This window comes from Ascaphus truei, chromosome 15, assembly GCF_040206685.1.
Source record: "Ascaphus truei isolate aAscTru1 chromosome 15, aAscTru1.hap1, whole genome shotgun sequence".
Lineage (NCBI taxonomy): Eukaryota > Metazoa > Chordata > Amphibia > Anura > Ascaphidae > Ascaphus > Ascaphus truei.
Window position 1 is genome coordinate 20,592,322 of NC_134497.1, and position 22,789 is coordinate 20,615,110.

The following is a 22,789-nucleotide window of genomic DNA, read 5'->3' on the forward strand; positions in this document are numbered from 1 at the left end:
AGGCGCAAGCCTCTCCAGGGTCATAAGAGGAAAAAAATATACATGGTGTAGAATTGCTAATAGTGATAGATGGTGCTCAAAAAATGTTAGATACCGCCCACTGTGTGGTATCCGAAAAAAGCTGGCGTTTTCAGTGTTCTATCAAGTCGTGATCTTTTCTTTTAAGATGTTTCTATGATGTGTGCTCACAATGGTTATGCGGAGAAAAGGGAGTGCCTGTCACGTAATTCACACCTGTGAGCACGTGACCTGCATATGGGACAAGGGTTAAGACACAGGTTGCAAGCTGTCCCTCAAATGGACAATATCTCCCCTAAATCTGTCCCCATATACCACGTCACGAACAGCACACAAGTCCGCACGCGATTCAGATCTGCAATCCGGGTTAATACACACAGCTACTCTAGCCAACTCGCCTTTCTGCCCGCAAGGTACTTTCAATTAGTTAATATAAACCTCCTTACTCAAATGCAATCTATATGCAGACACCACCTGAGAAATTATGCAAATTAAAGACGTAAAATTAATATTTGGCAGGGTCCCTGTTTATTATAGAAAAAACTATGCACTTAACACATTGCAAAATGTGTCCGAAATTGACTGTGGTAAGATTTATGTACTAATTTCTCCCCCCCCACATTGAAACAACATAAGCCAACCCCCGTCATAAATCCGGTGCTAGATTGACAGTTTTATGACGGAGTAAAAAAAAAAACACTGCTATAAACGTTTAAATTGTTCCTGAGTATATAACCGCATTCATAACTTCCCTTTTCTTATACTTTGACCCACACGAGTCACATCCATAGATTCAGGTGGTCATGACAGACGCAACGTGACCAATCATGACCGCCTTGATCCTAAATTTGAGCGACAAATGGATATCTCGCTCACAACCTGCTTGACCTCGTGTGTCTGGCCTTATCAATTAAACTCTTGGCATGTACAGCAGACATCGTCACATGATATTTAATTTTTTAATAAAGTCCTTCAACGAAAGCATAACTTCTGGAATGTGCCAGTAATTATTCACAAAAGTTTAGATTTCTTTGAGGCTGACCGTGTCATCGCTGGTTAGCGTTTATGACCTTTTAAACAACCCATATGTCACCTTAAGTGGACCATCTGTGACAGCCCCCCCCCCCATTAAGTCCTCTTTGGGAACCCCACAGTCCCAGGAAATGTCTTGATCTGTCATAAAGCCAATGTATTGTATTTTTTTAAACTATAACTGCAGCATTAACCCCCTGAAGCACCAGATGGATTAAAATACAAAATATCTCATGATATGACAGAGACATATAGTGCAAATTGGTAATATAAAATATACAATAGAGCAGTGGACAGAGTAAACTCGCATGCTCCAGCTAATTAAAAGCAATTTGACGCGCCATCCCGAACACTCGTTCCTGCAGTTGCTGGCTTCTCTGTCGATCTGTAGTCGCACTTCTGGGTAGGTGACATCACCGGAGGAGAGGATTGGGGAGGTTCTGGTTTCGGCTTCCACTTGCAGGAGTAGCGGGGAGACGCTAGGCGCACAGAGAATCCCACCCAGAGCTGCCGAGAGGGTGATGGGGGGGGGGGGGGCAAAGCCGGTACAAGGGGCTTGGTGGTGGCGGTGGGCTCGGTGGCCAGACAAAGCAGTTGCTGCTGGGCCCAGGCTCTTCCCACCGGCAGGCCTCTATCCTAGATAGGCCGGGCCCTCTGACGTCAGTGCGCGATGGGCCTCTGATCTCGGCACGCCGAAAGTAAGCTTGGCCTAGCTCGCCGTGCCATGAGTGGGAGGTCCGGCGCACGCTGAAGTCAGAGGATCCGGCGTGGGAGAGAGATGAAAAGGCCTGCAGGTGGGGAGAGCCGGGCGGCATCAATGACAGGGCGCCGTCATCTTGGAAGTGCTCGCGCATGTGCAGAAGCAACACGGCGGCCATGTTAGGGTTGGCGTGGGGTTCGCGCATGCGCAGTAAGTGTTTGGATTCGTGGCGGCCATTACATTTAGTGCAGGGACTCCCTAAGGTTGCACATACGCAGACAGAGCCCGCGGTGGCCATTATATTGTCGCGCATGCGCAGTAAGGATCGCGCACACAGCCCCAATACAAAAGAGGTCTTGCCAGGGACTACAACACCCAGAAGATATAGGGGCAGAGATACCAGGCGACGCCAGGGAGCCAATGGGGCTTACAGCTTCCACTGAGGAGAGATAGATTTGGCGCGCTCAGGACAGGAAGAGTCAGTAGGAGCTGGGACACGGAGAGGGGAGGTTGTATATGTGCAGGGAGGCAAGTAGCCTCTGCACTAGGCCAGAAGTCTCCCCTTAGGCCCCAGCTAGGCCCTACTCACCCTCAGCTTGTGGCTGCTACAGGGATGCCCCCCAGGATAGGGGCAAGGTCCTGTAGAGCCAGCTTAAGTGAGGGTCCAGCCAGGAAGAGCGAATATCCTGGCCACCGTTGTTTGAAGGTGGATCACCTTCTGTAGTACCAGAGGCAGAGGCTTCAGTGGGGGATCCCTCCATGCAGGAGTCATCCATCACAGAGGCGGACCGCGACGTGGGATCGTCCTTCAGGAAAGGGATCCCAAGTACAGATCATCAGCGTGCCCGGGTGTGGACACACCCGGCAGGTACAGTCAAGTCACCAAGTGCACCAACCTCATCTCATCTTAGGGGGCAGTGCTGTCTCACACTTGGGTGGGAGTGGGACACTTGGGACTCTTGATATATGGTGTTGGGTTACGGCCAGTGTTACAGGGGTGACACTAAGGTTGTTGATGTATTGTTATGTTCTTTATCTGCCTATATAGTAAACTGTTTAACCATACTCTGGTGTATGTGTGTCCTGTGTCAGGGGTCATTCTACACTCTAGAATCCTGCACAGGTGGAGGCGCTGTAAGTACGTTCCAGGATACACCCCAGGCTCTCACAGGTGGAGGCTCAGCCCTCCTGTGTGCCTAGCCGGTATTGCACCACACCTGATGATACATGAGATTTCCCCACAGGGAGAGGGGGGGCGGGGGGAGGAACTATGTTACATATATATACACACAAAAAAGATCAGGCCACTCTAAATGGGTAAAGGCAAGGTAAAAACTCGGGGTGCTCGCAGTGCAACCAGGATCACCATCTAGCAGCAAAAATGGACAGAACAAAAATCCAACTAGCCCGCAGCACTCACAAATGGTCGTCAAATACAGAAAGGTTTAATTAAACATCACAAGCTTCAGGGGTAATAACAGGAGAAATGGAGAGACGTTTCGGACCTCACGGTCCTTTCTCAAGCCCCTGCAGCAGTGTGCATCACACGGCATCTTCATGTAGTGCATACAATCATCAATCTCCGCGCCAAAATCTTGCCAACTCTCCTACGGTGGCCCCTATAGGACACTATGTAACTCTGTAATGTAATACTGAACGCTATTAACAGCCGTGACCATACCACAGACACGGGTTGGTCCAGCACCTTATGGTAGACTTGTGCTGGCTAATCCGCTCTTTGGCTTTATGTATGGTCTCCCCTACATACGCCAACCCGCAAGGACACTTTGGGAGACAGACCACAAAATCAGAGTTACATGTGGCATAATCCTTGATCTCATGCTTTCTGCCCATATAGATATAGATATATAAATAATGTGTCTATGCCTATTAATTCTGGATTTGGGGTTACTATGGTTACATTAAAGCCCCCTTGCTGAGCTGATTGACTCGAGTCCTTCCCTGACATCAATACGGCTGTCAGAAAGCAAACGGCCGCCTTTCACCGCGCTCATTAGAAGAGATCGCTCGTCAAGAGCTTTCAACAGTGGGTATTTATGAAATTAATTACCCTGCGATTGAGCCAGGCTTTTCTTCTCCTCCTACAATTGCGGATGAAAACGGGGAATGAATTTTAAAATGATCGCTCCTCTCTGCCGCGGACGATTCATTTTATATATATATATATATATATATATATATATATATATATATATATATATATATATGTATATGTATATGTATATATACACACATGTATATATACACACATATAGACACACACACACACACCAAATTCACTTTACACAAATAGGGAGTTAACGTTTATTATAGGAGAAAAGTTTACAGAAATAAACAAAATATTGCAGAAAAGGGATTTTGGAAAAAGATATTAGTCTTCCCATGCCACGAGAACACAACTTTGATTGCAAGCTCTTTAGACGAGTGACGAGCTGCGCATGCGCAATGTGTGTACAGCGCTGGATATATTATCAGCCCATAGAAAAAAAACATTTCAAAATGAGGTCAATCATTTAACCCATTAAACCCCGCCCACTGCCACAAGCGCTCTTTGGTCCTCGGATGGACTGACCTTGTGGCAGGGGGGTGGGGGGGGGGGGCCAGACACCTGTATCAGCTTTCCTCAACAGATATGTACTCTCTTGTCATACAATGTCGCTGCCCTCCCTCCCAGTTTGTACCGCGCGGCGGAATACGTCGGCGCCACACATACATTATTTTCACCTTCGATATTATTTGGTGAACGCGGAATTTCAAATGTTGTTGTTGACATGGTAAAAGCGCCGGTAATTATGCAACGCGCCGCCCGCGCCTGTGGCTTTTCCGGGGTTGACAAGGTTGAAGGAACGCGTGTTCCTTGTCACTTTATGTCGAATGTCCCCCCGAGACTTCAATGTGACAGTCGCATCCGTCCATATCGGCAGCGCCGTTCCACCTCTGGCCACGAGAGGGCGCAAGAGGATCACGGCACAGCGACACTACCGCAGGGTTGGTGTCGGTTGACACAAATAATGTTTTTTGACAGTGGACACAGAGCTGTACATAGAAATTTCATGTCTCTGCCCTGCAGAGCTTGCACTCTAATGTCAGTGCCTGAAGTGACCTGCCCATGAGCTGACCGGTGCGTGGCTATAATATATAGTGCAGAATAAATGAGTTCTTCAGTATTAGGCGATACCTTTTTTATTGGACTAACAATTTATGTCATAGGACAAGCTTTCGAGAGTTCTCTCTTCTTCAGGTCAAGCAATACTTGACCTGAAGAAGAGAGGAGGTATTGCTTGACCTGAAGAAGAGAGGAGAACTCTCGAAAGCTTGTCCTATGACATAAATTGTTAGTCCAATAAAAAAGGTATCACCTAATACTGAAGAACTCATTTATTCGGCACTATCGCAACTGGACTAACACGGCTATTTTCTGCTTTATATTTATATATTAATATATATATATATATATATATATATATATATATATATATATATATATATATATATATATATACACACACACACACCGGTATATCTTTTTCCCCTTCCCTTATGAAAGTTTACCCCTGCTGCGCCCTTCTAAACTCCATTTTTCATATCCCAGTGGGAGAAAAATCCCTGCTGCCCGGGATAGAACAAGATGGCACCTAGACTCCGATGAAGCTTGCAATGCCAGGCTGATGGTGTCACTGCGCCCTCACTTGTGAGGGGGCGAGAGGAGCAGAGGATTCTGGGAGACGAACGATCAGCCAGACAGTCTCCATGATAAAGTGACCCTTTAAACTACGAGTGTGTAGAAGGCAGTGAACATGGAGATGTGTTTGGATAACATTTTCGGGTTTGCGCTGTGGATAAAAGGTTTCACTTTTATATGACGTTCTTAGCTCAGAGACGATTTGGGGTCGGATGTCTGATTCTTGTGACTTTGGATCGGTGGCAGATTTGGGCGTTCTGGAGAAAGCGGGAGGCTGAATTATTTAGCACCGGTTTAGGGCAGGGCAGGGGTTGATGATATGCAGCATTCTAACTTATCTCTGCACTTTTTGTAGTAATATTTTAGACGATATGTATGCTTGAAACGTACCAGTGTACCCCATATAACCACAACCTATAACTCCTCCTATTACCCCATATAACCGCTCCCTATAACTCCTATTACCTCATATAACTGCTCCCTTTAACTCCTCCTATTACCCCATATAATAATATAAAAGCTCTCAAGAAAAGATAAGTTTGGAGACATCTGAAAGAAGTGGGAGAGAAACTAGATCCCAGAACAAGTCTGTGACGCCTAAAGATAAAACAGAGAACTTATCCCAGGAAAATTCTGATTCAGGTCCTGACAGTTTAATTCAATCAACTGCCAAGAAAACCCCAAAGGGTAAAGCTGCTAAAGAAAGGAAAGCAAAGGACAGGCAGCTAAAGGTTTCTACAGAAGGTAACAGCCCTGAGATAGGGTCCAAAGATTTCAGGGAAGGGGACTCGCCTCAGGGTGTATCAGACTGTGAGCAAGGATCTGTTCCAGAGCTTCCAGCATCCCAGGGGTTAATAGCAGAAACAGCAGAAAATTTGGTTAACAGCTCATTACAAGCAAAGAAAGCAGCAGACACCTGTGAGGTTAGGTTATCTCAGCCTCCCACCCTGTGAGAGGTCATGGAAATTACAGGGAACTCTGAAGAGCAACAAAGTGAGAACCTAGAAACTCTGAGAGGAGATCAGCTGGAAATAGAGTTCGTACCTGAGAGCAGTGAGCCAGAGAACCCATGCTCACCTGGACTTACAGAACCACCCTCCTGCTTATTAGCAGGTCCTGTGATTCAGAACTCTGAGAGGGGAGAACAACAGGTGGTAATCATCAGCAATGGAGACAGCATTAACCCTGTAGTGCCTTGGAGTGAAATTAAGGCTGTGGAGACTAAAATTGCTGCTCCTATCCAGATAGTTCCTGATAATAGAGTGCCCCAATCAGAAGATGGGGTAAAGCAAAGTAATGGCATCAAGGTAACCCCAGTTCATACAGCACCTCCCTCGGCCTGGAGTAGAAGATCCTTTGTGAGTGCTGTGGCCAGAAATGTTCAATCTTTAAAAAGGAGAAATGTGGTAAAGTTGAGGTATAAAGGCAGTGAGGAGATGAAGCCTGACAGGATTTTTGTTGGAAAACATCTATTAAAGAACCCTTGAGCTTCAGAGCAGAAGAAATGTATGCACTTATCCATGTTCCAGGCTCCTGTGAGTATGATGTCAGCTTTAAGAGACCTCAGACTTTGGACTATTTCTGGACAAGATATGAGAGTTTAAAAAATACTGAATTATGGAAATCCTTTGTTGCTATTCCTGTGTCCAAACCAGAAACAAAGTCTGTAACAATTCTCTTCAGACATGATATGTCTTGGCAGACAATGTGAAGTACTGGCTCCACCTACAAGAATTATGGATGAAGAAGATATTTGGATTGGAGGTTGGAAAGTGCAAGTTAGACTTTGGCGACATGGCAATGTTACAAAGCATCTGCCCAACTCCTTCTTCATAGGAAGAGAAAAAGGAAATTGTTTTTATTATGGTCAGCCAACCTTGTGCCATAGATGTGGTTCAGCCAGGCACTTAAGTATTTCCTGTGATGTTCTAAAATGCAACTTGTGCCAGTCTGTGGGCCATGAGAGAACAAGTTGTACAAAGATTAAATGTAATCTATGTGGTCAATTTGGACATTCCTATCGGAGTTGTGCAGAAGTATGGCACAATATTTCAGGAATATGGGAACCGGAAGTGGATTTTGAAGAAAATGAAGCACTTTTTGATCGTGCCTTGAAAGTTGCTGATAGAATTTGTTCAGATCAGCCTGGGGAAAGAGTTTGCCCAGATCCATCTTTGGACAAAGTTCGCCTAGATCTAATGTCAGATGAAGAATTTACAGACTGTGTAGACAAGGCCCAAGGAATATTAGAAGATCCCTTAGAGGGAACCTCTTCAAACTCACTGGAAGAAGAATTCACAGATTGTGTTGACATGGGCCAAGGAATATTAGAAGATCCTTTAGAGGGAACCTCCTCAAACTCATTTCCAGAAGGAAAACAGTCTGAGGATACAATGGAGGAACTTGCCAAGAGTGTAATCCTGACGGGCGGTAAAAATAAAAACAGAACGCAGAACTGGATACAGCCTAAAAGAAGGAAGAAGGTTACAGTAAAAAGACTTGGAGGGACTCTTCGACTTCCACCAGGTCCTGTTGGTAAGGTTTCTCCGGTGCCTGTAAAGAACCGTTTTTCTGCTCTTAGGAAGGATTGGGGTTCAAGAGCTGAAGACCCTGATGACATAGAGGAACTTTCCTTATCTGAAGAGGAGCATAATATGGATATTTCCATAGTGAAAGACTCGGACATGATCCCACCTTCTGTGGCCACTAAGAGCTTTGGGTCATTGGGGGATAATGTCAGGAAAAATAAAAAGTAATACGGTGCCTAAAAAATGTTTGTTTATAAATTAATCCTTTAAAGGTAGCAGCTATTAATGTGGTAGTTAGGGCTTTTATTTAGTTTCAATTAAAAATGTGCATAAAGGAAACGTGAAGTTGCTGTTGAAAGGAGAAAGGTTGGAACAAATGCTGAGTTAATATTTATGTAAGTTCGTACATAATGTGCAGTTTTTGGTTTGTAAAGTGATTTGTGAAATGTAATGTTGGAAAAAAAATTCAATAAAAAGAGTTCCTCCTATTACCCCATATAACTGCTCCCTTTAACTCCTCCTATTACCCCATATAACTGCTCCCTATAACTCCTATTACCTCATAACTGCTCCCTTTAACTCCTCCTATTACCCCATATAACCGCTCCCTATAACTCCTCCTATTACCCCATATAACCTCTCCCTATAACTCCTCCTATTAACCCATATAACCGCTCCCTATAACTCCTCCTATTACCTCATATAACCGCTCCCTATAACTCCTCCTATTACCCCAAATAACCGCTCCCTATAACTCCTCCTATTACCCCATATAACCGCCCCCTATAACTCCTATTACCCCATATAACCGCTCCCTATAACTCCTCCTATTACCCCATATAACCGCTCCCTATAACTCCCCCTATTACCCCATATAACCGCTCCCTATAACTCCTCCTATTACCCCATATAACCGCTCCCTATAACTCCTCCTATTACCCCATATAACAGCTCCTTATAACTCCTCCTATTACCCCATATAACCGCTCCCTATAACTCCCCCTATTACCCCATATAACCCCTACCTATAACTCCTCCTATTACCCCACATAATCCCTCCCTATAACTCCCCCTATTACCCCATATAACCGCTCCCTATAACTCCTCCTATTACCCCATATAACCCCTCCCTATAACTCCTCCTATTACCCCATATAACCCCTCCCTGTAACTCCTCCCATTACCCCATATAACCGCTCCCTATAACTCCTCCTATTACCCCATATAACCCCTCCCTATAACTCCTCCTATTACCCCATATAACCCCTCCCTATAACTCCTCCTATTACCCCATATAACCGCTCCCTATAATTCCTCCTATTACCCCATATAACCCCTCCCTATAACTCCTCCCATTACCCCATATAACCCCTCCCTATAACTCCTATTGCTCCGTATGACCACCACATAGCTGGGTAACACATGCTGGACGTTATAGGAACCTTACTACACAAGCTCCCTAATGGCAGAGCTGCAGTGAAATCCCTCCTAGACGTCTCTCCTCTTCCCACTGACTGTCAGACTGCTCCTGATTTATAGGGTTTTTTACGGGGCATTGTTACCGTGCCGGTCAGAGAGGGGGAACGCGGTGGCTCTCTGAACAAGCAGCTCATTATTTCCTGCACCGATAGCCGCTCATATAAAGTGGGAGAACCTCCGAGACTGCTCCTGGCCTCCACATTACTGCTTGGCGTCGGGGGCGGTAGGGAGGTGACGGTGTGTTGGTATCAGGAATGGAGGTGAGTAGGTGTTACAGGGGCTGGGCCACTTCCTCAAAAGAGGTTGTAACGCTGTAGGGTTCACCCACAACTGAGGATCTTCTGAGGGCATTTGAAAGGGTTTATAGGGCCAGTCCTTTCCAGGGCCACAGTGTACTAATGGCAGTGACATGTTTAAGGGGTCAGTACCTCCTAGGTCCACAGTGTACTAATAGCACAGGGCATGTTCGGGCCATCGAGACACGGAAAACGATTCCTCTTGTTAATAACGATTTTCTCATTCCCCCGCTCCTTGTCTCCCTCCCCTCTATACCCCCCTTCCCAATCCCCCCCCCCCACCTATCTCTTCTCCTACTGTAACTCTGCTTTTAATGTTCAGTGGTTGAAGTGCTGTTTAATTAACAGCTAATCTCTCCAGAGGGTAACTCTCCCCCCTCTCCCTCTCTTTGCTAATGAGACGCTTAAACCGTTTGAGAGAATCAAACTGCTTAAGCTCCGGGAGGCGGTGCTGGGGCCGGCGTATCTGGCACGTTGCACCGTCCACCGACTCCGGGAAGAAGTTTTGAACCAGCTGGCCGCCATTTTGTCGTTCCGTCAGATTCAGAATTACAAATGCGTCCCGGGGGTCGGAGAACAACCTAGGAGGAGAGAATTAGACATGGGTGATAATACGAGGGCGGCCAACTCCAGTTCTCAAGGGCCACCAACAGGCCGGGTATTCGGGATATCCCTGCTTCAGCGCAGGTGGCTCAATCAGTGTTTCAGTCATTCCAGTCCTCAAGGGTGACCAACGGTTGAGGTTTTCAGGATATCCCTGCTTCAGCACAGGCGGCTCATTCAATGTCTCAGTTTTTGATTGAGACATTTGTGCTGAAAGAGGGATGTCCTGAAAACCTGACCTGTTGGTCGCCCTTGAGGGCTGGTTTTGCCAACCCCTTGTTTAATATATAACAGTCTTATTATAAAAGAGATGAGCTAAAGTTTGTTAAAACCCTGCAAAGCATCTGCACGCCATGAAAGGAAAGGGTCAGAAATGGTTTTGTAATTCTTGGCATTGACTCATTTATGTAAACCAAAAACATGGGTGTCTGTTTAACCCATTAAACCTCCCATTTCCCCCCCTTAGGCCCTAGGTTGGAATGACCCTACCACCTCTGCTGGAAGACTGTTCCACGCATCCACCACCCTTGCCGTGAAGTACTTCCTCGCAGGTCCCTGAGCCTCCCGCCCTCCAGCATCAGAACGATCAATTGCTCTTCTCTCTGTCTCTGAAACACACTTCTCTCCTGCACCTTGTTAAACACTGATATATGTGGGACAGTTTCTCTCATATCCCCCTCTCCCTTCTCCCCTCTAAGCTGCACATATTAACCCTTTATATATGGGACAGTGTCTCTCATATCCCCCTCTCCCTTCTCCCCTCTAAGCTGCACATATTAACCCTTTATATATGGGACAGTTTCTCTCATATCCCCCTCTCCCTTCTCCCCTCTAAGCTGCACATATTAACCCTTTATATATGGGACAGTGTCTCTCATATCCCCCTCTCCCTTCTCCCCTCTAAGCTGCACATATTAACCCTTTATATATGTGACAGTTTCTCTCATATCCCCCTCTCCCTTCTCCCCTCTAAGCTGCACATATTAACCCTTTATATATGGGACAGTTTCTCTCATATCCCCCTCTCCCTTCTCCCCTCTAAGCTGCACATTTTAACCATTTATATATGAGACAGTGTCTCTCATATCCCCCTCTCCCTTCTCCCCTCTAAGCTGCACATATTAACCCTTTATATATGTGTCAGTTTCTCTCATATCCCCCTCTCCCTTCTCCCCTCTAAGCTGCACATTTTAACCATTTATATATGTGAGTTTCTCTCATATCCCCCTCTCCCTTCTCCCCTCTAAGCTGCACATACTAACCCTTTATATATGTGGCAGTTTCTCTCATATCCCCCTCTCCCTTCTCCCTCTAAGCTGCACATATTAACCCTTTATATATGGGACAGTTTCTCTCATATCCCCCTCTCCCTTCTCCCCTCTAAGCTGCACATATTAACCCTTTATATATGTGACAGTGTCTCTCATATCCCCCTCTCCCTTCTCCCCTCTAAGCTGCACATATTAACCCTTTATATATGTGAGTTTCTCTCATATCCCCCTCTCCCTTCTCCCCTCTAAGCTGCACATACTAACCCTTTATATATGTGGCAGTGTCTCTCATATCCCCCTCCCTTCTCCCCTCTAAGCTGCACATATTAACCCTTTTATATGTGACAGTGTCTCTCATATCCCCCTCCCCCTTCTCTCCTCTAAGCTGCACATATTAACCCTTTATATATGTGACACTTTCTCTCATATCCCCCTCTCCCTTCTCCCCTCTAAGCTGCACATATTAACCCTTTATATATGTGACAGTGTCTCTCATATCCCCCTCCCCCTTCTCTCCACTAAGCTGCACATATTAACCCTTTATATACGTGACAGTTTCTCTCATATCCCCCTCTCCTTTCTCTCCTCTAAGCTGCACATATTAACCCTTTATATGTGTGACAGTGTCTCTCATATCCCCCTCCCTTCTCCCCTCTAAGCTGCACATATTAACCCTTTATATATGTGACAGTTTCTCTCATACCCCCTCTCCCTTCTCCCCTCTAAGCTGCACATATTAACCCTTTATATATGTGACAGTGTCACTCATATCCCCCTCTCCCTTCTCCCCTCTAAGCTGCACATATTAACCCTTTATATATGTGAGTTTCTCTCATATCTCCCTCTCCCTTCTCCCCTCTAAGCTGCACATATTAACCCTTTATATATGTGACAGTTTCTCTCATATCCCCCTCTCCCTTCTCCCCTCTAAGCTGCACATATTAACCCTTTATATATATGTGACAGTTTCTCTCATATCCCCCTCTCCCTTCTCCCCTCTAAGCTGCACATATTAACCCTTTATATATGTGAGTTTCTCTCATATCCCCCTCTCCCTTCTCCCCTCTAAGATGCACATATTAACCCTTTATATATGTGACAGTTTCTCTCATATCACCCTCTCCCTTCTCCCCTCTAAGCTGCACATATTAACCCTTTATATATGGGACAGTTTCTCTCATACCCCCCTCTCCCTTCTCCCCTCTAAGCTGCACATATTAACCCTTTATATATGGGAGTTTCTCTCATATCCCCCTCTCCCTTCTAAGCTGCCCATATTAACCCTTTATATATGGGACAGTTTCTCTCATATCCCCCTCTCCCTTCTCCCCTCTAAGCTGCACATATTAACCCTTTATATATGTGACAGTTTCTCTCATATCCCCCTCTCCCTTCTCCCCTCTAAGCTGCACATATTAACCCTTTATATATGTGGCAGATTCTCTCATATCCCCCTCTCCCTTCTCCCCTCTAAGCTGCACATATTAACCCTTTATATATGTGGCAGATTCTCTCATATCCCCCTCTCCTTTCTCCCCTCTAAGCTGCACATATTAACTCTTTATATATGTGACAGTGTCTCTCATATCCCCCTCTGCCTTCTCCCCTCTAAGCTGCACATACTAACCCTTTATATATGGGACAGTTTCTCTCATATCCCCCTCTCCCTTCTCCCCTCTAAGCTGCACATACTAACCCTTTATATATGGGACAGTTTCTCTCATATCCCCCTCTCCCTTCTCCCCTCTAAGCTGCACATATTAACCCTTTATATATGTGAGTGTCTCTCATATCCCCCTCTCCCTTCTCCCCTCTAAGCTGCACATATTAACCCTTTATATATGTGACAGTTTCTCTCATATCCCCCTCTAGGCTGCACATATTAACCCTTTATAAATGTGACAGTTTCTCTCATATCCCCCTCTCCCTTCTCCCCTCTAAGCTGCACATATTAACCCTTTATATGTGTGACAGCGTCTCTCATATCCCCTCTCCCTTCTCCCCTCTAAGCTGCACATATTAACCCTTTATATATATGAGACAGGTTCGCTCATATCCCCCTCTCCCTTCTCCCCTCTAAGCTGCACATATTAACTCTTTATATATATGACAGTGTCTCTCATATCCACCTCTCCCTTCTCCCCTCTAAGCTGCACATATTAACCCTTTATATATGTGAGTGTCTCTCATATCCCCCTCTCCCTTCTCCCCTCTAAGCTGCACATATTAACCCTTTATATATGTGACAGTTTCTCTCATATCCCCCTCTAGGCTGCACATATTAACCCTTTATAAATTTGACAGTTTCTCTCATATCCCCCTCTCCCTTCTCCCCTCTAAGCTGCACATATTAACCCTTTATATGTGTGACAGCGTCTCTCATATCCCCTCTCCCTTCTCCCCTCTAAGCTGCACATATTAACCCTTTATATATGAGACAGGTTCGCTCATATCCCCTTCTAGGCTGCACATATTAACCCTTTATATAGGTGACAGTTTCTCTCATATCCCCCTCTCCCTTCTCTCCTCTAAGCTGCACATATTAACCCTTTATATATGTGATCGTTTCTAGCCTATCTCCCTCACTCTTCTCTCCACTAAACTGTACATATTAACCCTTTATATACAGTGGTGTGCAGAAGTATTCACCCAATAATCTCACAAGTTGTTGAATTACAAATGTCTGCACATTTTTTCAAACAAACTATTTTTATTCAACGCTACATACAAACTGAATTAGTTAAATTGAACACATATGAATAGGAGGTTAAACTAAGCTCTGTTATATGAGGAGGTTAAACTGAGCTCTGTTATATGAGGAGGTTAAACTGAGCTGTTATATGAAGAGGTTAAACTGAGCTCTGTTATACGAGGAGGTTAAATGTCAGCAAAGGAAATGTACAGGTTGTATAAGTATCCAGCCCCTTAAGTCAGTATTTGGTAGAAGCCCCTTTTGCAGCAATTACAGCTAAGTCTCTTGGATCGGTCTCCTAGCTTTGCACAGTAGAATGGCGACATTTTTGTACCATTCTTAACAGAAAATTGATCCGGTTCTGATAAGTTTGTTGAGATCGATGGACGGAAATCTTCAAATCTCGATGGGATTCAAGTCAGGACTGTGACTGGGCCACTCAGGGACATGAATTCCCTTGTTCCACCTCCCCAGTGGGGCTTTGGCTTTGTGCTTCGGGTCATTGTCCTGCTGAAATGTGAATTTCCTCCCCCGTGTCAGAGTCTGGGCTGAACTCAAGCAGGTTTTCCTCAAGGATTCGCTTGTACTTTGATTAAACACCATCAATCACCCAGATGTGACCTCTTAAACATGTAACTGCTATTGTGGCCCTAGGAGAGACTGACCCCTTAACCATGTCACTTCCATTAGTACACTGTGGCCCTAGGAGGGACTGACCCCTTAACCATGTAACTGCCATTAGTACACTGTGGCCCTAGGCGGGACTGACCCCTTAACCATGTCACTGCCATTAGTACACTGTGGCCCTAGGAGGGACTGACCCCTTAACCATGTCACTGCCATTAGTTCACTGTGGCCCTAGGAGGGACTGACCCCTTAACCATGTCACTTCCATTAGTACACTGTGGCCCTAGGAGGGACTGACCCCTTAACCATGTCACTGCCATTAGTACACTGTGGCCCTAGGGGGGACTGACCCCTTAACCATGTCACTGCCATTAGTACACTGTGGCCCTAGGAGGGACTGACCCCTTAACCATGTCACTGCCATTAGTTCACTGTGGCCCTAGGATGGACTGACCCCTTAACCATGTCACTGCCATTAGTACACTGTGGCCCCAGGAGGGACTGATCCCTTAACCATGTCACTGCCATTAGTACACTGTGGCCCTAGGAGGGTCTGACCCCTTAACCATGTCACTGCCATTAGTATACTGTGGCCCTAGGAGGGACTGACCATTAAACATGTAACTGCCATTAGTACATTGTGGCCCTAGGAGGGACTGACCCGTTAAACATGTCACTGCCATTAGTACACTGTGGCCATAGGAGGGACTGACCCCTTAACCATGTCACTGCCATTAGTACACTGTGGCCCTAGGAGGGACTGACCCCTTAAACATGTCACTGCCATTAGTACACTGTGGCCCTAGGAGGGACTGACCCCTTAACCATGTCACTGCCATTAGTACACTGTGGCCCTAGGAGGGTCTGACCCCATAACCATGTCAATGCCATTAGTACACTGTGACCCTAGGAGGGACTGACCCCTTAACCATGTCACTGCCATTAGTACACTGTGGCCCTAGGAGGGACTGAGCCCTTAACCATGTCACTGCCATTAGTACACTGTGGCCCTAGGAGGGACTGACCCCTTAAACATGTCACTGCCATTAGTACACTGTGGCCCTAGGAGGGACTGACCCCTTAACCATGTCACTGCCATTAGTACACTGTGGCCCTAGGAGGGACTGACCCCTTAAACATGTCACTGCCATTAGTACACTGTGGCCCTAGGAGGGACTGACCCCTTAAACATGTCACTGCCATTAGTACACTGTGGCCCTAGGAGGGACTGACCCCTTAAACTTGTCACTGCCATTAGTACACTGCAATCTTAGGATTGATTGCCTGTTTAAGTGAGCCAATCGAAGGCACATGAAATTCCAATTGAATAAATACCTACAATGGAAGATAGAGAAGAATTATTAAACTCATCTAAGACAAATGTAATAGACTTTAAATGAGGTTTGCCTTAAAACGAGGTTACTTCGGAGAAAGCAGGGTTCAACACGCAATTTTCATTACTCTCGTCTAAAGAGCACAAAGCCACAGCGATCTCCGCGCTTAATTGCTGCTGGATTGATGATGGATCGGGCGAGGATTGCACATTGGCGAGTATTGGAGACTGCATTAAAATTAAAATAAAAAACACTCAGTGGCTTCCTGCAGTTCTGCGCTCAATGAAAAGGATGCGATCGATGCGCCTATTACATTAACCCTTCCCAGGGCTCTGCCGAGCTCGTTCATATAGGGAGAGGCTATATGGGGCAATAGGAGTTATAGGGAGGGGTTATATGGGGTAATAGGAGGAGTTATAGGGAGAGGTTATATGGGGTAATAGGAGGAGTTATAGGGTGCGGTTATATGGGGTAATAGGAGGAGTTATAGGGAGGGGTTATATGGGGTAATAGGAGGAATTATAGGGAGCGGTTATATGGGGTAATAGGAGGAGTTACAGGGAGCAGTTATATGGGGTAATAGGAGGAGTTATAGGGAGAGGTTATATGAGGTAATAGGAGGAATTATAGGGAGGGGTTATATGGGGTAATAGGAGGAGTTATAGGGAGCGGTTATATGGGGTAATAGGAGCAGTTATAGGGAGAGGTTATATGGGGTAATAGGAGGAGTTATAGGGAGGGGTTATATGGGGTAATAGGAGGAGTTATAGGGAGAGGTTATATGAGGTAATAGGAGGAATTATAGGGAGAGGTTATATGGGGCAATAGGAGGAGTTATAGAGAGCGGTTATATGGGATAATAGGAGGAGTTATAGGGAGCGGTTATATGGGGTAATAGGAGGAGTTATAGAGAGCGGTTATATGGGGTAATAGGAGGAGTTATAGAGAGCGGTTATATGGGGTAATAGGAGGAGTTATAGGGAGCGGTTATATGGGGTAATAGGAGGAGATATAGTGAGCGGTTATATGGGGTAATAGGAGGAGTTACAGGGAGCAGTTATATGGGGTAATAGGAGGAGTTATAGGGAGAGGTTATATGAGGTAATAGGAGGAATTATAGGGAGGGGTTATATGGGGTAATAGGAAGAGTAATAGGGAGAGGTTATATGGGGTAATAGGAGGAGTTATAGGGAGTGGTTATATGGGGTAATAGGAGGAGTTATAGAGAGCGGTTATATGGGGTAATAGGAGGAGTTATAGAGAGCGGTTATATGGGGTAATAGGAGGAGTTATAGGGAGCGGTTATATGGGGTAATAGGAGGAGATATAGTGAGCGGTTATATGGGGTAATAGGAGGAGTTACAGGGAGCAGTTATATGGGGTAATAGGAGGAGTTATAGGGAGAGGTTATATGAGGTAATAGGAGGAATTATAGGGAGAGGTTATATGGGGCAATAGGAGGAGTTATAGAGAGCGGTTATATGGGATAATAGGAGGAGTTATAGGGAGCGGTTATATGGGGTAATAGGAGGAGTTATAGAGAGCGGTTATATGGGGTAATAGGAGGAGTTATAGAGAGCGGTTATATGGGGTAATAGGAGGAGTTATAGGGAGCGGTTATATGGGGTAATAGGAGGAGATATAGTGAGCGGTTATATGGGGTAATAGGAGGAGTTACAGGGAGCAGTTATATGGGGTAATAGGAGGAGTTATAGGGAGAGGTTATATGAGGTAATAGGAGGAATTATAGGGAGGGGTTATATGGGGTAATAGGAAGAGTAATAGGGAGAGGTTATATGGGGTAATAGGAGGAGTTATAGGGAGTGGTTATATGGGGTAATAGGAGGAGTTATAGAGAGCGGTTATATGGGGTAATAGGAGGAGTTATAGAGAGCGGTTATATGGGGTAATAGGAGGAGTTAAAGGGAGGGGTTATATGCGGTAATAGGAGGAGTTATAGTGAGCGGTTATATGGGGTAATAGGAAGATATAGGGAACGGTTATATGGGGTAATAGGAGGAGTTAAAGGGAGGGGTTATATGGGGTAATAGGAGGAGTTATAGGGAGGGGTTATATGGGGTAAAAGGAGGAGTTATAGGGAGAGGTTATATGGGGTAATAGGAAGAGTAATAGGGAGAGGTTATATGGGGTAATAGGAGGAGTTATAGGGAGTGGTTATATGGGGCAATAGGAGGAGTTATAGGGAGTGGTTATATGGGGCAATAGGAGGAGTTATAGGGAGGGGTTATATGGGGTAATAAGAGTAGTTGTAGGGAGGGCTTATAAGGAAGAGAGCGATATTATCAGTCATTTTTTACCCTTTTCTCTATCTTTCAATGAAACCTCTGTATATGACCCAGCGTTATCCTCAATGTCACCATGATGTCCTCCACTCATTGTCATGGCGGTGACACTGTGTCAGCTTATCGCAGCCCCCGCTGATAATTACAATTATAGATCACAAGCTCTCATTCCCTCTCTGCCATATTTCCTTGTCTGTTAACAGCAGAAGGGACGAGACAGTGCCAGAGTCCCAGCTCCCAATAAGTAAACCCCCCTTCTGTATTTATTGGGGGAGTTTCGCAGGACATTCCGCTGCAAAATCTGTACAATGTCTCGTAAAAAGTTTGCTTTGATCCTAGATATTCAATTGAGTCAATTTGGAAACTATCCCTGGATGTCATACACATATACAGATTGATAAATAAATACATACAGAAATTGATAGATAAATAGAGATAATTGATATATACAGCTGAACCCAATTATAACACGGTCCTCGGGGCCCACCCGATATGACCGCGTTATTACCGGGATCGCGATTTCAAAAAAATAAATAAATAAAAAATGGCCGCCGCGATCACGGGTTCCACGTCCGCCGGAGGGGGAGAGCTGGGATAACTCTCCCAGCTCGCCCTGAACCTGGCGTCGGAGCACCACCCCCCCCCCCCCCCCACACACACAGCACTTCCCGCAGCAGCAGCAGATTTGTGCCGAGAAGGTGTGAGTCTGCGAAGGAGGGGAGCGGGGGGAGGATCTCACGGAGTCTGGGCAGGGATATCAGCTATCTCTGTGAGTCCCCCGGCCAGGAACCAGCTTCCTTCTCTCCTCCCCCCAGCGGAGGTACAGGGAGGGAGGTGTGTGTGTGTGTGTGTGTGTGTGTGTGTGTGTGTGTGTGTGTGTGTGTGTGTGTGTGTGTGTGTGTGTGTGTGTGTGTGTGTGTGTGTGTGTGTGTGTGTGTGTGTGTGTGGTGATGTGATGGTAAAGGGGGATGGGAGGTGCAGGCAGGGGGATGTGATGTGTAGGAAGGGGTGATGTGATGGGCAGGGGGGGTGGGATGTGCAGGCAGGGGGGTGATTTGCAGGCAGGGGGTGGGATGTGCAGGAAGGGTGGATGTGATAGGCAGGAGGGGATGGGAAGTGCTGCGGGGTGATGTGCAGGGCAGGGGATGTGATGTGCAGGAAGGAGGGGTGTGATGGGCATGGGGGGATGGGATGTGATGGGTAGGGGAGTATTGTGTGTGTCCATCCGTCCATCTGTCCATCCGTCCGTTAGCAATAAAGCTTTAAAAAAAAATTATGCTTTTAAATTATGCTTTTAAAAAACGGGCGCCACGCTCACACCGTGTTATATGCGGATCCGCGTTCTAGCGGATTGCGCTGTAACGGGGTTGAGCTGTATGTAGTCCTTGTTCCCCCGTACCTGGGAAGGAACTACCAAAGCTGCTATTACCTGTTGGCAACCAGGAGGCCTGAGCCTCCGCCACTGGGAGCCTGCGGTCATTCTGGTTCGTCTCGGTGCAGCGCCTCCACCCGTAAGAGATCCCAACGTGGGGGATAGGCCCCTTACAGGAACAATAACAATAAAATAGTCAGGTATATAACAACAATCTTTACTGAACACAGACCACAGTACCCTGTACCGCACAGTATAACACTGCCCCAACCTGATCCCACCAGTACGTGTCCCCCAAAGTACATAGGGTTCTTTGTACATATACCCTGATGTCCTTTTCCCCCAATATCAAGGCCCACCTAAAAGTGTAGGAGATAGCACTATCCCATGGAGTGTTGGTGCACTCAGTTGAGGTACCTGCCGAGTACTCCAGTACTCGGTGCGGCCGACTTAGCAACAGGTATCTGCCGATCCAGCGACGTCGTCCGCTTTGGCGTCCGCCCCCACGTGGGGTGAATTCCGGCGTGAATAATATCACCATAGATTCTCTTACACGGAGGTGGTCTGGTCCCAGACCACAGGCTGCAATCACTGTGCGGCGTCCTCACTGTGTCCCTGACACTAGACAGTACAATGGGGAAGCGTCCCTATCTAAGGGGCCTTCCCTGCAGCAACCACAAGCTACTGTGAGTCGGGGCCTAGCTGGGGCATAAGGGGGAATATACTAGGTCGCCTAGTCTCAGAGCCACTGACTCTGAGACACTACCAGCTGGATCTCAACCCCAATGACTTCTGGGGATTGTAGTTCCCCTGAGGAGTGTCCTGGTAATGGCCTCCGCTGTGTTGGGTGTACTGCGGATGCGCGAGGAGAACCAAGATGGCTGCAGCTACTCTGAATTCCCTCTGCGCATGCGCGAGCTGTTACTGCGCATGCGCAGCATTTCTAAAATGGCGGCGCCCTTATCTGCATCCCACTGAGGCGCTCCGGCTACCGGGTCGCCCCTACAATCTCCCTGACTGCCCGGCAAGTTCCTGCAAGCTCCCCTGCACCGCAACACAGCTTCCGATCGCTAGCGGGGTAAGGAGGGTTAAAGGGAGGACCGGGCTACATATATATCACCGTTCCGGCTCTAATCGAATTTACATGGAGTTGGATATATCCACAGTGCAGTGCTCAGTCTCTCAGACCTGGTCAGGGTGCTGGGTCGGTGCAGGCTGGGCTCAGTCTCTCAGACCTGGTCAGGGTGCTGGGTCGGTGCAGGCTGGGATCAGTCTCTCATACCTGGTCAGGGTGCAGGCTGGGTCAGTCTCTCATACCTTGTCAGGGTGCTGGGTCAGTGCAGGCTGGGTCAGTCTCTCATACCTGGTCAGGGTGCTGGGTGCAGGCTGGGCTCAATCTCTCAGACTTGGTCAGGGTGCTGGGTCGGTGCAGGCTGGGCTCAGTCTCTCATACCTGGTCAGGGTGCTGGGTCAGTGCAGGCTGGGTCAGTCTCTCATACCTGGTCAGGGTGCTGGGTGCAGGGTGGGCTCAATCTCTCAGACCTGGTCAGGGTACTGGGTCGGTGCAGGCTGGGCTCAGTCTCTCATACCTGGTCAGGGTGCTGGGTCGGTGCAGGCTGGGCGAGGATATGCAGATAGAATAAGGTTGGGCACCATGAACTTTTATAGTACAAAGAAGAGCTTTATTCTCAGCCATTTATAATGCTGCCATAAAACAAACAGACGTCTCTTCAGACCTATTAACTGTGGGAAAACAATATGGATATTCTGTGCTCCTTCCCCTGGTATCTCTCACTCCTACGCTGGGTACGTACCCATGCTTGTGTCCCATTCTCGGGGATCACTATCCCATTTCGGTATGTGGCATTCCTAGTCTATACTTGTGGGGACTGGAATTTACTTGGGGCCGATCCGATTATGCTCCGGAGTTACTACTCTGAGATCTCCCTGCTGAGCACACGCTCGCTCCTCTTCCCGCATGAGAACTATCTTGGGCCATTACTATGGGCTCTAAGTATTACTCTAACTATATAGGATACGTTCCCTAACAGAAAACAATAAACGGTGACGGGACATCCGTAATAAACAGATCCAGGGCTCGACAAATGCACTCGCCCACTCGCCTGGGGCGTGTGCATTTTAGCTGCAGGCGACCCATCACTCACCCGTATTTTCCTTACGCTATTTGTGTAGCGTAGGAAGAATAGAGCGTAGAACAGAGCGCCTGCATGCACAGGGTAAGAGGAGCTTCGTGTGGCAGAGGCCTCATCCAATAAGAGCGTATGAGGGGCGGGGCGCTGCCAGGCAGAAGCCACTAGGAGAGTGTTGTGGTGGGCGTGGCTGCGCACTGTGGCAGCGGTTGACAGATGGCGCGTGGTGTGGCCTCCCGTGCAGGTCACGCCCCTGCGCTGGAAGTTCGGCGTGCGATGTGCAGGAGAGGAGGTGATCTGAGATGTAAGGGGGGGGAGATGATCTGAGATGTAAGGGGAGGGTGATCAGAGATGCAAGGGGGTGTGATCGGAGATGCAAGGGGGGTGATCTGAAATGCAAGGGGGTGATCAGAGATGCAAGGGGGGGTGATTGGCGATGCAAGGGGGGTGATCTGAGATGCAAGGGGGGGTGATCTGAGATGCAAGGGGGGGTGATCTGAGATGCAAGGGGGGGTGATCTGAGATGCAAGGGGAGGTGATCAGAGATGCAAAGGGGGGTGATCAGAGATGCAAGGGGGGTTGATCTGAGATGCAAGGGGGGGGGGGTGATCAGAGATGCGGGGGGGGGAGGTTATCTGAGATGCAATGGGGGGGTGATCTGAGATGCAACGGGGGGGATCT